This window comes from Toxorhynchites rutilus, chromosome 2 (genome assembly GCF_029784135.1).
Source record: "Toxorhynchites rutilus septentrionalis strain SRP chromosome 2, ASM2978413v1, whole genome shotgun sequence".
NCBI classification, from domain to species: domain Eukaryota; kingdom Metazoa; phylum Arthropoda; class Insecta; order Diptera; family Culicidae; genus Toxorhynchites; species Toxorhynchites rutilus.
The window spans coordinates 75,515,566-75,527,811 of NC_073745.1; the positions used below are offsets into that span (position 1 = coordinate 75,515,566).

The 12,246-nt window shown below is 37.8% G+C and overlaps 1 protein-coding gene across 4 annotated transcripts in view; it reads right to left on the reverse strand.

The window, feature by feature from the left end:
• The window catches only part of LOC129767221 (solute carrier family 12 member 4), a 588,731-nt gene that overhangs the window by 539,004 nt on the left and 37,481 nt on the right, over nt 1-12,246 (reverse strand). Inside the window, exon 1 of one of the 4 annotated variants that reach the window (XM_055767884.1) lies at nt 7,038-7,169. The exons of the other annotated variants lie outside the window; for them this stretch is intronic. The gene's annotated coding sequence lies outside the window, so the exon portion shown is untranslated. Of the gene's footprint in view, nt 1-7,037; nt 7,170-12,246 lie in introns of those variants that run through there. 4 annotated transcript variants of the gene reach the window in all.

Sequence of the window (12,246 nt, forward strand, 5' to 3'; positions counted from 1 at the left end):
GTATTGCCGCGACTACGGCTTTTTTTCTAATTGACATATATGATTGAATTCAATGAGCTAGTCTTTTATGAATAAATATTACATTTGAAAAAAAAATGGAATTATATTAGCATCAATCTAGTCTAGGAATACATATAGGAATATTGAACTAAGACTAAAAACATGTTAACTTTGAAAAATCATAACTCAAAAACGAAAAAGAACATAAGAAAAAAGAACACAGCTTTCATGAAAAAATATAAAAATATATAGTGCCCTTGGTCTCGACACCATGTAAACTATAAAAAACAGATACAATCAATAATTACGAGAACAAAACCCAGAATTTTTTCGTCTAGGATATTTTTTCAAAAAATAATAGCTAATTGACTTCAATTTGATGTATCTGTCATCAGAATCAGCATAGTGGTTCAAAAGTTATGAATTTTTGAAAAAAGGAATTTATGGAAAAATAGAAAAAAATTATTTTTGGACCACCCCCGAAATGGTCGCCCTAACGAAAAAATGAAAAAAATACGAGTCTAATATTTTACGATAATGAACAAAACTATCAATTTTGATGAAAATCTCAAAGCCACTATATAGGTTTGGCATGGAATGGCTGTATATGGTTGGAGTTCTGCCAAAACGAACCAAGCGCCAAAAACATTATTTTGAGCCTGTGTCGTATTAACCCTTTGCGGTCGTATTAATTTTGGGCATGGGTATCGTACTGGTCGGAATTATTTTTCCTTGAAAAAGCATTAATACAAGCAAGATTATGAAAAACGAACATTTTTTTCTTTTTTTTTTTTTGTGAACTATATACAGGTTGGACTCGATTATATACAGAACCGATTATATGTGATTCGATTATAAACAATTTTGGACCCGATTATATACAGTTTGATAAAACATTTTTCTTTATAATTCAAATATGTCTTATTTCACGAAAGAATGAAAACAAAGCAGAAACATAATTTTGTTTTTATATTTCTGAAGGTTCTGAATCAGAAATTGACGAAGATGTGTGCTTACAGCATGAAAGGGAGTATTATGTTCGACATCCTGTTTATAACACGTGAGCGATAAAATGATACATTAAACTCTTTGTGGTCGTCTGTCTGCTCTCAGCCACCACAGCAAGAAACCATGTTTATCTGATATTTTACTCAACCAAGTATCAGTTTATGCTTCTCCTAAACGAAGCTTGATTTCTAGTGAACCTGTTCACGAATCAATACGGTGCTCCCATGAGTTATAGATAACGGTACTCAGTATCAAACAAAGTAGTCACCCACACAAAACAACATACAGTGCGTTGAATGCACATATTTACGTCATACATTGATAGAAACACATAAAAACACATGGCGGTCGATATATAACAATATAAAAAACAACAAGAACATTTATCACAACTCATAGTAGGAAGCGTCTTCGTCCAGTAATCATCCTTGATCCGGTGGTCCACGTTGAATCCGACCACGGAAAGCTTCAGCAGATAGGTTGAAGTCGAACAATTCGTAATACATATTGAATCGTGCTGACATAGTTCGCCAAACGTGGTCCAAGATGAAGAAAGCTTCTAGTTCGAAGGACTCTCTCAGGTGCATAGACGTTCATTTCAGCAAGAATACCAGGGCTATATATTTCTCCCAACAGCACGTTGGCTGCAAACATTACCTGGCTTACCATCCTTCTTCTCTGAAATGTCTCGTGACCCAGTAACTGGCAGCGGGCCTCGTAGGGTGGAAGATTGATTGGATCATACCATGGGAGATGACGTAAGGCATAACGGACGAATTTTCTCTGAATTGATTCGATCCTATCAATCCACAATGCTTGATAGGGGCAACAAACCACCACGCCGAATTCCGGAACCGACGAACAAGCGCGCAGAATAATGCTTTCAGGCAAGTGGGATCTCTAAATTCATCAGAAATTTTGAAGATGAATCCGAGAAGCTTATTAAGCCAGCGCTACACGATGCTACGAACACCCTCGAATGCTGGACGCTCGATGATTCGACGCATAGTGTAGTCGACTGACGAGCTACGAACCTCCAATGTCGAGTGTCGAATATTCGCGTTGGAAGGTAATCCGTTCGTTGTGGATTACCTTCCAACGCGAGTGGCACGAGTCAAAGGATTTTTGTCATTCGTTGATTCGACACTCGATGACATTCGATACACCGCTACATGATTCGTTCGAATCTATCTTTGACAGATTGGTTTGTTTACAAATTTTAGATGAAGGAACTATGAAATTGATTCATAAAATTCAAAATATTCGGCAAAATATTGCAGTTTAATAATGTTGATTTCAACCATTTTTAATTTACAGCCCGATATCAGTACAATTGCTACGGCAGCAATTTCAATACTCGCATTGTCATCCAGTTTCCTAACGTTTTTAATGGTAAATAAAAACAATAAACATTCGATCCAAATACTCGCCGATTGTTTGAACCGATTGCATTGAATCGAACACTCACTTCACCGTGTAGCAGCACATTCGTCACAACATTTGTCGATTCATCGAGTCAAATGTTTGAGTCCACATTCGAGTGAAACGTTGGACGAATCGTGTAGCGCCCGCATTAACCTTGGATATTATGTCCGAGTAATGCGGCTTGAATTTTAGAGCTCAGTCAAGCGTAGTTCCAATATCACGTATTTTCTCTACGCGTAGTAGTTGAAGATCGATCAAGTATGTAAATGTTATCGGCTTGAGTTTTCGGTGAAATGTAATGACACTGCATTTTTATCCACTCAGTGAAAGGAAATTTCTCAGGCACCACTCCCCGAAACTATTTAGCAGGTGCTGTAGTCGCAGGCGCAATCAGCCATTTCTCGAACTATCATAACAAAGTTTAACGTCATCCGCATAGAACGATCGACTACTAATTGGGAGGATCAGCCCAATCTCGTTCAAGAATATAGAAAAAAATTGGGAGGTCCAAGGTTGCTGGCTTGAGGTACTCCGGAGCTGTTAGTGAAGTTTTCCGAGATATCCGTTCCAATCTCACACACAGTTTTCGATTGGTAAGGTACGACTTGAACCAACGAGTGAGCCTTGGAGATACACCAAGCTTCTCGAGTTTGGCAAGCAGTATGTTGTGATCAACCCTATCGAAAGCAGCCTTGAGGTCGGTGTACACAGCATCCACCTGCGCTCCAATTTCCATATTCCTGAGGCAAATCGAAACGAAAGGAACATGATTCGTTGAAACAGATCTCTTTGGATAGAAACCGTGTTGATCAGCAGAAATATAGTTTTAGCAGAAAGAAAATAATGCGTCGTTGATAATGATCACGAAAATTTTGAACAGGCGTTAAGCGATGTGATCCCTCGATAATTTTCGACATTCTGCTTGTCACCTTTCTTGTGAAACGGAAACATAATCGAATATTTCTGACGTGTTGGAAACACACCCTGCTGTACCGAGATATTGAACAGTTTAGACAGCGGTAATATAAGCTCAGAAGAGCAGCTCTTCAGTACGCAGGAAAGAGTTCCGTCAGGACCAGCAGCGTTGGAAAATTTCAGTTTTTTGATGACAGATGCGACACAAGCTGATGAAATCGTAATGTAATTAAAATCGAAAATGTCTCTGGGAGTATCCCTCATCGCATCTCCAATCTGGATCGAGGAAGCGGAGCGATCGTTAAAAACATATCTGAAGTGCTCGGCCAGGAGTTTGCAATTTTCAAATGGGGTACAGGCAATTCTGTTGACCAGGTGGATTTCCAATGGTAGTCCATCCTCCTTCCTTTTTGTTTTAACGAACGACCAGAACTGCCTTGGATTACGCCGTAGATTGTCCTGAATGCGCCTAGTATACCTTTTATAAAGGAAACGATTGTACTTTCGGTTTACCTTGCTGGCTGCTGAGAGCAAATATTTGGCGACTGAATTACGGCTGTTACAGTACTTGCGAAGCGCCCTCGATCTCAGTCGCTTCAAATAACGTAGTCGAGCATTGGACCAGGCAGGCTTCGGCGCAGTTCTGCTCAACGGTACACAATCGAGTATCACTCTGCCCACGACCTCCTTGAAGTAGTAAACAGCTTCATCTATCGATGCGCAGGAATCCAGGAACTGTCAATCTGCTTGGGCGAGTAAAAGCTGGATGGTCCTCATAGTTTCAACGGGTACTGGCGTGATTTACGGATGAATGAACAGTATTTCTCAACCAGGAATATTGGTGGAGGTTTGTGCATGGTTTGGGCAGGATTCTGTGCAACCGGAAAGCTTCTACATCATTCAAGGGTTATTAGTCGCAATGGCAAGGTTAACAATTATTAACATGTAAATCAGCCGATCATTTTGAATTTTTCATTGATAATACTTATGAATTATGAAGTGGTCTTATAGAAACTGGACAGCTGAAATTATCATATTTAAGAACAATAAATAAACAAACAACTCTTGTGAAAGAAATTGACGTTAAATTTACTTTATTCTAAGCATTCAACAATGTATGAATGTATCTTGTTGAAATTCTAACAACGTTCCAATAGTATTTTCATTTGATACCCATATTGATGGGGTGTTGAGAAAAAATGCACCGTTTCACCGTTTTGTAGTGGTGGTCATTTTGAATTTTATTTTTTTTATAAATAACTATGTGCTACTAGTCAAGCCCTTTCATTCGATTCCAATATTGATATGATTTTGAAAAAAATACGTATTGCGCCATTTTGTGGTGACGGCCATTTTGGATTTGCATTTTTCATAAACAGCGGTGTTCTACTCTCCAAGCCCTTTCGTTTGACACTCATATTGATGAGTTTTTGAAAAAATATATATTGCGTCATTTTGTGGTGGCAGCCATTTTGGATTTGCATTTTTCATAAATAACTGTGTTCCGCTAATCAAGCCCTTTTATTTGATACCCATATTGATAGAGTGCTGAGAGAAGATGTGATCCGCCGTGTTGTAGCGGCCGCCATCTTGAATTTACATTTTTCATAAATGACTGTGTTCTACTAGTCAAGCCCTTTCATTTGATACCCATTTGTTCCAAATTTCAGAACGATCGGTCAACAGGAAGGGGGTCAAATTTCTATTAATGTGGGACAGCGCTACAGACATGATACAAACATACAAACATACAAACATATAAACATGCAAACATAGAAACATACAAAGATACAAACAGGGCAAGCTAAATAAAACCGTTTAATAACAGACTAATTTCGGTTGGCGAAAAAAACAAACCACAAAATATAATTGGAACAACTATGGCTGAAAAGGAAGTCCGAGAGCAAGGTAGCCTCATCGTACCGCCCCTTGAGCCGGAGCAACCGGCCAAACTATGAACAAGTACATGGCTAAAATGGACATTTTTATGCAGAAGCGTCAGTTTAGTCCGGCCGTATCTGCGCACTAGAAATAGTGGTTGAAGATAAACGTTGTACCGAAGTCCGCCAACCCTCCCAAAGTTCTCCAGCTGCGACCGATAGAAAATTGTTGGGTAAACCACAAACGGAAAATCTACTCATATAATTTTGTAGTGGTACACAGTCATCCGAAATTAATCATTTTTTAAATGCATACGTTAGGAGTTCACCTTAAAGATTTTTTTTCATTTTTTCATTCTGGAAATAGCCATGCTGGATAGGTTACCCGTTTGCATTCCCATGCACCTGACATTCACCAATCCCTGTGATTTTTGGTTGAATCGAATAGTAAACCGCAATGGAAAACACGTTTCAGTAGGTCAATGTAGCTAATGCAAGAATCTTGAATGGCTCGCACAGCTAAAACGGCTGAAACTTACAAAAACTATGATTTAACCCTTTCATTACGGCAGTGTGCTCCGCCGAAGTGCTACCCCTGTACGGAGCACTGCGCCGAAAAGTATGCACATCGCACTGGTGTGATCGAAGAGCAGTATGAATTTCATGTCGTCTAAAGACGACGCTGGGGGTCTTCGTAGCCACTTGGATACGCGTTCGCTTAGCGATCGATCGTGAGTTCAAACTCAGGGCCCTCAATTGACCATCTTTGTGTTGTTATAGAATAACTACGTTCACGCAACCATAATCAGCGACGGAAATCGATCCACGGTCGAAATAAGATCGATTCATCCATACAACTGCTCTGCTCTGCAAGAAACATCGGGCTGCTGTTCTATAAATAACTCAACAATGATCAATATCAACTGTCTCCGCTGTCCGGTCTGCTGAACAATGGATGAACAGAAAGAATACCCTTACGCCTAAATGGCTACTACTGTGTAATTTACCATAATGTAATGGAACAGAAAACTTAACGCCTAAATGGCTACTACTAACGACTGTGTAATTTACAATTTATAGAAACATAAAACATATGTAAATGTACACGATTAAAACCCGGCTCTGTTACAGCTAAAATGCTAATGAGCCTAATAAATAAATAAATGAGATAAAAAAAGACGACGCTCGTACACACAGGAGGTCGCGCGGATGTCGTCTATAGACGACGCTCTTAACGAAAGGGTTAATACATCGATAAATGTGGCAACCTAACAAAAGAGCGACGATTACGGGAATTTCCTAATCAAGGTATGATTTTTTTTTCGATAAGTGACCAATTGGCGGCTCATATTTATGGCCGCCGTATTACAATAGAATAAGAGCTTAAAGTGTAATCCCAGCAATGCGGAGTATTACCCATGAGCTTCTGTCCCTCGAAAAACTCTCCACAAATAATCTGAAGCCCAAGCCTTTCCTACAACCTTAGATTATCTACGTAAATATTGTAAATGGCATGCGTACATTTTTATACGCTATTATAATTACTTCACCATCGTATTGAAGCATCCTCCGCGATAATTGTTTTATTGATAATAATCCTCAGAATAGATGAAATTTAACACACGAACGTATTATCTCACAACGGTTATAAAGATAACGATTAGATTAACAGTAAACAGGTCAGTAAGAGTAAGACTCCAACTTTTCCAAGCAACAACTATCAATAATGAAATAAGAAACAATAATGTTCAGACGTTGTGCAATTTATGCACTGTGACTAAGTAAACTGATATTATCTACTTGGTGTACCTGTCGATTCTCCCCGAAATAACAAGATATCGAAACACGTGCGAAAAACACCGCAAAACCGACCCGACCGCGCACCACTCTTAACAGCAACTAACGCCGGCAAATTTCCCGCGTCCTGTTCGCACCAAGAATACGTTTTTTTTATTCACCTAAAAGTGATATTGAACTTTTTGGCCGAAAAAAAATAGATTGAAAAAAGTTTCACTCCGCCAACGCAGCGATAAAATTGGAAGAGATGCGATTCCGTTCTTCTTTTGCACAAATAAAACCATAAAACGAATTACAACAGCACTTGTTTTTCGACGCCCGATAGATATGTCACACGGAATTACGCCCAGTATCGTGTATTGACGAATGCGTGGACAAATTCAAAATTTTCAAGATAACCGAATCGTTCATTTCCTTTCGGAATTATGCGATAAAACGCGCGCGCGTCTTCATCGCGGCAGGGCAATTCAAACAAACAAACAAACAAAAAAAACACCGAAGACAACACCAACTGATGCGCCCCCTTTCGATTGACTAAGTGAGTGGTTATAGAATTTATTCGCCACAAAACTGAACTGAGGCCATCCGTCCGTCAATTAAGATTTGGCGATTTCACCATCACGAGACGACAGTCATGGAATCGTGCCGTCATGAGAGCTAGGGAGTGTAAAACCGACTGTTGAAAGGAAAGGGATTATCGATCGGTTGACAGTGGAGTTTTAGATTCTAATCAGCAAATAGAAAATTTTATGACAGGGGGATGGGGAAAGATAATGAGTATCAATTCTATGATCATAAATTGAAGATAATAATTTTCATCACTTTTGCAAAACTTTCAGTTATCGCCTCGGAAAATAGTGTAATATTCTCAATTGCCCTTTTGATATGAATATTGTGACCATTGAATTCCACATTTGACCTGAGCAAATAAAGTGCAACTGTTTTAAAGGTCATCGTAATCACAGTAGTGGACGAAAAAAACAAAACAATCAATCATGTACAAAAATGAAACTGTTTTTTAAAATAACAATAGATACACTTTGAGATAAAGGATTGTCGATCACATTTATCTTAAATTGATTGAAGAATTCAAAGTACAGTGAGATTTCAAAATACAGTCTCGATTATATAACTATGCGTTTTTATCGCGTCTCGTTTATATAGATCTTGTATTTATCACTGAAAATATTTCGCTAGTATCACGTTTTTTCAAAACATAAGGAATAATTTGAAATGTTTAATTCTTCGTTTATTTATTGAGCATAGCATGGGTATTAAGCACAAAAAAATATTTTAATGCACCCATGCCAATTGTAATGATTAGCAGTATTCACGATGCTTACGGATAACTCGTAATTTATAATGATACCTACTGTTTCTTTTAACACTTTCGTCGCCCAGATATGGGTGACACTTTCCTCGTTCAAATTGAATAGGATTTTTAAAAGGAATTTGATAGAATAGGCACTTAAGTGTGACTAAAGGATATGTAGAAAGATAATAAAATTGTAACTATATCTTTATAATGTTTCTATTATGCTTTTTTATTAATTTATAGTGCGGATGGTTTGTACTGCAGCTTTTTGCGAAACCCACATAATATGACTTTGGCATGTGTTATTGTTGTTAATTCATCTTCAAATTGAATAAAATATTGCTAGATCATGTAAAAGTTGTCTACAAACTAAGTTTGATCTTTATTTATCCGCAAGTTGGGCTCCACAAGAAACTCAGAAAAGTCGCTTTGGGCGACGAATCCTACTACTCCTATTACTTTCATATGTTCAAAATCAACAACCCATATGGGTTATTCTAAGTGAATTTCTCTCTGATCGTTCGATGCGTACGATTTTTAATCCGAACATTTTTTCATTACATTCAGTATCACAACAAAACGATAACATTGTTTGCATGTTAAGTTATGTGACTGATAGTAACTATAGTATTTATTTAGTGTAGTGTCAAGCATTATACCTAGCTGTTGACAACAAATGGCTAAAATCAAAACATTTTTTTTTTGTTTCAAAACCCCATGTGTGGAATAACGAGCACATTCAGAAGGTGATTCAAAACCGGACGGCGGATGACGATGAAATTTCTTATTGAGGCTATTGAAGAAGTTTCATAAGAGTATCCGGAATTAAAATCAAAAGTGTCCGGAATTCAAATCATGAATGAAAAAGTGTCTGGATCTAAAATCACGGCACAATGGAGAAAATTACAAATTTTGAACAAATATAACATGATTTTGTGGAATTCTGTGATTCATAACATACAGTAATAGGCATTAAAAGGCAAACTTGCATATTCTTGCATATATATAAAGGGTGTGTCACATCAAATTGCATCAAGGAAAAAACGCTGTAGAAATTTAATTTTTAGGAATTATATCTTCAGCTTTCGCTTATAATCAGATAAGAGTGTATAGATCACGTTGGCCATGCTTCACTGTCAATTTTTCGTAAATTTGGAAAAATGTCGTCGAACGAAAAAGAGCGTCGTGAATTAATTCTGTGCACTCATTTCGAGAATCCGGAGTTGTCACATCGGGACATTGGTAAGATGCTGGGAATCGTCCAATCCACGGTCAGCAGAGTACTAAAACGATACTTCGAGAACCTAACCAGAGAAACTATCCAAGTTTGCCAAAAAGTACATGGTATGGCAAGCGATCTGCTCTTGCGGAAAGCAGAGCGCCCCCTTCGTGATGACCGGCACTGTAAACGGGCAAGTTTACCTTAAGGAGTGCCTACAGAAGCGCTTACTACCACTATTGAAGCAGCACGAGGGCCCGACCATCTTCTGGCCGGATCTCGCTTCGTGCCACTATTCAAAGGACGTGTTGGAGTGGTACGAAGCCAACGGGGTCACCTTCGTGCCAAAGGAAATGAACCCGCCCAACGAGCCGGAGCTTCGCCCAATAGAGAAATATTGGGCGATTATGAAGCAGGCAGGAAGAACCCAAAAGTTGTCAATTCGGAGGCGGACTTCAAGAGAAAATGGATTTCTGTTCAAAAAAAACTACAACCTGACGTTGTACAGAACCTTATGGACGGGGTAAAGAGGAAGGTGCGAGCATACGGGCTTGGGCTCGAAGTATGAATAGAAAGAAAATGCCAAAAGTTGTTTAATAGTTTTTATTTTACTGTCTAAAATTTTCAAAAGGATCGGTCTACTGGGCGAATTTCTACAGCGTTTTTTCCGTGATGCAATTTGATGTGACACACCCTTTATAACTTCTCAATTTCTGGCCTATTTCATCAAACACTACTACCGTAATTTCATAAAGTTGTATACAAACTATTACTCCTTCAAGTAATTAACAAGTTTTGCTATTGTTGTTGGAGTTTGTTTACTTCCTTACATGACTTCTTTAAAGTGTGCAAATATGCGATGACAAAAAGAAAGATAATATCAGATAATATCATAATATCTATATTCTGATATAATATATATAATATCAGAATCATTCAAAACCTTTGAGTAGCCTTTCGTTTCCACATGTTATGAAAGCTAGGGCTGTGCGATATTATTTAAAACTTTTGAGCAATTCCTAAAAATGCACATTTTGTATTTGTATTTCATGTATTTTCGATTCGAATGAAAGTTTGTATTCCGTTTGGGTTGGAGGAAATAAGAGTTTTGCACAGCAATTGGGATTTTGTTTACTCAAGTATAACTTTTGAAAAGGGCGTATCGATTTTAGTAAGAGAAATCTTTGATAATTTATTTCTCAAAAACTATGAGTCATACCGAAATAGTGTCTTAAAACGAGTTATAGAGCATTGATGTTAAAACGTGAAAAAAATAATCACTAAGAAAAAAAATAGTAAAATTTTATTTACAAAAAAAACTAATTTGCAATACCTTAAAAATTTGTTCCTAATTTTTATTTTCTCATATAAAATAGAAGTCATGTAGAAAATTTAAAAAATTAATCCAAGATGGTAAAAATTTTTTTGACAAACTTTGTGGAACATCAAATTTTTATGAATTTAGGTAACTATAAATTTTTGTATGTTAACAATCATTTTTAGCCACAAATTATGAGTCCTGATGTCGTTTAGAATAAAAAAAAACTCTATCAATCTCCTTCTGAATGCAGCCATAGAGATATTTGAAAACAACATTTCTAGTTCAAGTCCGTTAATCAGCACGAAAAATAAACTGAAACGGACTGATCTACGAAACAAATTCGTTTTCCAACAGAACAACGACCCGAAGCATATTGCTAAGAAGACCAAAGCCTATTTCCGTTCACGCAAAATAAAACCCCTCGAATAGCCACCACATAGTCCTTATCTCTACCCGATAGAGAACCTGTGGGTCATTCTCGACAAAAAAAAAATTGGGAAAGATGGTGTCACTAATAAGAACATTTATTTCACGGCTCCCCAGTTCCTGACGCACTTTCGGAACAGAATGATTTTGGAACCATTCGCTTATGAAAATGACATTAAAGTTTTCCGTTTTCGACAGTTTTGATTCCATCTTGGTTGGCACTAACGTTCCCAGTGGAACTTTTGTCTTCTCAACGAGGGTATTGCTTGCATCATTTTTATTAGTAGTACCTACTTGAGATTTCTATGCCGGATAACACACCTAGAATGTATTATGGAGTGGCAACCTCTAGAATACGCGTGCAAGTCACAGTGCAATTCGGAAGAAATTTCTTTGACGAAAAATCCCCCAACCTGAACGGGAATCGTACCCGAACCCCCGGCATGATGATGTGGGACGCTAACCACTCGACTACGGGAGCACATCTAGTTTTGATTCCTGCAACACTTCTTTTTCCTACAAATTAAGTGTTTTTTTTCTCAAAACACTAAAACGTTACATTAACTAGAACGTTTAAGTGTTTAAAATAAAACTTCAACCTAAATCCGTTTTATTGATAGATAACTGAAATGTGCACGATTGTGAGGATGAAATTCTCTCTGATAATTGATTAGTAACATCTTCTTTTGTTGGGGATCTCCGTAGCCACATTGGTTGCGCGTTCGCTTAGTAAGCGATCGATCGTGAGTTCAAAACTCAGGGCTCTCATTTTGTGACCATCTTTGTGTTGTTATAACTACGTCCACGTAACTACGTAACTACGTCCACGCAACAATTATTAGCGAATGGAGATCGATCCACGGTCGAAATAAGATCGATTCATCCATACAACTGCTCTATTCTATAAATAACTCAACAATGATCATCAACTGTCTCCGCT